This window comes from Cervus canadensis, chromosome X, assembly GCF_019320065.1.
Source record: "Cervus canadensis isolate Bull #8, Minnesota chromosome X, ASM1932006v1, whole genome shotgun sequence".
Lineage (NCBI taxonomy): Eukaryota > Metazoa > Chordata > Mammalia > Artiodactyla > Cervidae > Cervus > Cervus canadensis.
Window position 1 is genome coordinate 23,652,660 of NC_057419.1, and position 3,832 is coordinate 23,656,491.

The 3,832-nt window shown below is 39.2% G+C and overlaps 1 non-coding gene across 1 annotated transcript; it reads right to left on the reverse strand.

Annotated features, from left to right (window-relative positions):
- Nucleotides 1-915: 915 nt before the first annotated feature.
- Nucleotides 916-987, reverse strand: TRNAC-GCA. The gene has a single exon. It is a non-coding gene; the product is annotated as a tRNA-Cys (tRNA).
- Between the last annotated feature and the right edge of the window lie 2,845 nt (nucleotides 988-3,832).

Sequence of the window (3,832 nt, forward strand, 5' to 3'; positions counted from 1 at the left end):
TGCTCTAACGCATACAGGAACGAACATAAACTCAAATATACAACACCTATGTGGGAAAAAGTTTTAAAGTTCTATTAAAGGATAGAAAAGAAGATCAGAATAAATGAGGAGACATTTCATGATCTTAGATTGAATGACTAGATTTTATTAAAATATTCTGTCACCTCCAAGTTAATTGAAATCAATTTTTTAATTGATGTGAAATAATTGTTTGTATTCATTACTACTAGATGTAACTCAAATCCAGAATTAATCTGGATTTTTGAGGCACTCAAAAACTTTATTTTAAATTTACTATGGAAGAATAACCTTCTGCTAATACCTAAATCAATTTTTAAAAGGAAGAACTAAGAGGGGATTTATCTATTCAGATATTAAGATATAGCACAAAGCCACAACAAGAAAAACATATCTGGTACTGGTGTAAGAACAAACAGATCAATGGAATGGAACAGAGAACTCAGAGACAGACCTTGTATATATGAGAATTTAATATGTGATCAAAGCAGCACTAGAAATCAATGTGAAAGGATGGATTGTTTAGCAGATGGTATTGAGTAAACTAACTCACTTTATGGAGAAAAAGAAAACTGGGATTCTACTTAATAACTGTGTTCAAAAGTGGTTTCCAGATGCATGAAAGAATTAAATGTGAAAGATGAAGTTCTAAAATTAATAGAAGATAATGCTGGATATTTGTTTGTGGCCAAAGGGAATGAGACTCTTAAATAAAGCTCCAAAGCAAAGAAAAAGAAAAGAAAAAAGAAAAAGAGGAACTTGACTATGTAAAAATTAAGGGTGGTGGTAATTTAGTTGCTAAGTCATGTCCAACTCTTATGATCCCCTGGACCAGGCTCGTGTGTCTATGGGATTTCTCAGGCTGGAGTGGGTTGCCATTTCCTTCTTCAGGGGATTTTCCCAATCCAGGGATTGAACCTGGGTCTCCTGCATTGCAGGCAGATTCTTTACCAACTGAGCCACCTGGGAAGCTGCATAATTCCTCTCCAATAAAGAAAATATGGACAAAGTAAGCAGTCAGATGATAAACTGGGAGAAAATACTTCCAATGTCTAACAAGAAACTCCATCAAATAAATAAGAAAATGATACTCTAGTAGAAAAATGAAAAAAAGAAAAAGAAGTAGCAATTCATAGAAGAAGAAAGCAAATGACTACATCAAGTATATGAAGATATGCTCTAAATCTTTAGTAATCAGAGAAATGCAAAATAAAACAAGGGATATCATTTTGCTCTTATCAGGCTGGCAAACATCTGAAGGGTGGGAACACTAACTAAGCCTGTGGGGAAACAGGAATCATCATACATTGCTGGAGGGATTGTGGGGGTGGAGACTATTGCAACCATTCTAGAGAGCAATATGGCATGTTTTAGCCAAATTAAGAACATCTGTACATTATAACCCAGAAATTTCACTTTTGGTTATATATCTCAGAGAATTCTCCTAGAGGTCTGTAAGGTGGCCATATTCAAAGATGCTCATCACATATTATGGCTTCCCAGGTGGCTCAGTGGCAAAGAAACCACCTGCCAATGCAGATGTGGGTATGATCCCTGGGTGGGGAAGATGCCCTCGAGGAGGAAATGGCAAATCTACTGCAGTATTCTTGCCTGGGAAATCCCATGGATAGAGGAGTCTGGTGGGTTGCAGTCCACGGGGTCACAAAGAGTCAGACATGACTGAGCAACTGAGCACACACACACATCACATGTTATGTGTAGTAGTGGGAAGTAGGGGCAATCCAGATGTGTACCTCTGGCACTCAATATGCCAGCAAAGCTGGAAAACTCAGCAGTGGCCACAGACTGGAAAAGGTCAGTTTTCATTCCAATCCCAAAGAAAGGCAATGCCAAAGAATCTTCAAACTACCACACAATTGCACTCATCTCACATACTAACAAAGTAATGCTCAAATTTCTCCAAGCCAGGTTTCAATAGTACGTGAACTGTGAACTTTCAGATGTTCAACCTGGATTTAGAAAAGGCAGAGGAACCAGATATCAAATTGCCAACATCCCCTGGATCATTGAAAAAACAAGAGAGTTCCAGAAAAACATCTACTTTTGCTTTATTGACTACACCGAAGCCTTTGACTGTGTGGATCACAATAAACTGTGGAAAATTCTTAAAGAGATGGGAATACCAGAGCACGTGACCTGCTGCCTGAGAAACCTGTATGCAGGTCAGGAAGCAACAGTTAGAACTGGAGATGGAACAACAGACTGGTTCCAAATTGGGAAACAAGTACATCAAGGCTGTATGTTGTCACTCTACTTATTTAACTTATATGCAGAGTACATCATGTGAAATGCCAGGCTGGCTGAAGTACAAGCTGGAATCAAGATTGCCAGGAGAAATATCAGTAACCTCAGATATGCAGATGACACCACCCTTATGGCAGAAAGCGAAGAAGAACTAAAGAACCTCTTGATGAAAGTGAAAGAAGAAATGGAAAAAGTTGGCTTAAAGCTCAACATTCAGAAAACTAAGATCATGGCATCTGGTCCCATCACTTTATGGCAAATAAATGGGGAAACAATGAGAGATTTTATTGTTTTGGGTTTCAAAATCACTGCAGATGGTGACTGCTACCATGAAATTAAAAGACACTTGCTCCTTGGAAGAAAAGCTATGACCAACCTAGACAGCATATTAAAAAGCAGAGACATTACTTTGCCAACAAAGATCCGTCTCGTCAAAGCTATGGTTTTTCCAGTAGTCAGGTATAGATATGAGAGTTGGACTATACAGAAAGCTGAGTGCCAAAGAATTGATGCTTTTGAACTGTGGTGTTGGAGAAGACTCTGGAGAGTCCCTTGGATTGCAAGGAGATCCAACCAGTCCATCCTAAAGGAGATCAGTCCTGAATATTCATTGGAATTGAATATTCATTCATTGGAATTGAATATTCATTCATTCATTCATTCATTCAGCTTCACTGATGCTGAAGCTGAAACTCCAATACTTTGACCACCTGACACAAAGAACTGACTCATTTGAAAAGACCCTGATGCTGGGCAAGATTGAAGACAGGAGGAGAAGGAGACAACAGAGGATGAGATGGTTGGATGGCATCACCGACTCAATAGACAAGAGTTTGAGCAAGCTCTAGGAGTTGGTGATGGACAGGAAGGCCTGGCATGCTGCAGTCCATGGGGTTGAAAACAGTCGTACATGACTGAGCGACTGAACTGACTGACCACTGAAGAAATGAGTTAAGAAAATGTCAAGGGTGCAACTCATGGAATTCTGTGTCATAATTGGAAGCATCTGACCACTTATACACAGTCACATGGATATCTTTAAAACATAGTGCTGAATGGGTAAAAATTAAGCAGGGTATGTAAAAGAGAGTGAAGAATGAAGCTAAATAAATAAAATACAATAGAAAATTCCTTGGCGGTCCAGTTGTTAAGACTCCATGCTTTCACTGCCATGGGCCCAGAGTTCAGTCCCTGGTTGGGGAACTAAGATCCCACAAGCTGCACAGTGTGGCCAAATAAATAAAAAAATGAATAAAATAAAAAAATATACTAGAGCTGGACCTTTCATGGACCAACAGTGACAGACGAACAGAGGAATAAAATGAACTCAATCTCCCCCCAGCCATTATCCTTAGCTGAATGCCCACTGCCAACTGCTCTTGGGCCCACTGCCTCTAACTTTGTGGTTATACTGAACTTTTACTGGGAAAAGTCTCCTTGAAAAATCTTCCCTTTTTCCTGTACTGTAAAAGGTTAGGATTTCCTCTGCTTCCCAGCTTTTTGGGTATGACTGTCAGTCTGATCCAATTGAATTTATAACTGCCAGGTA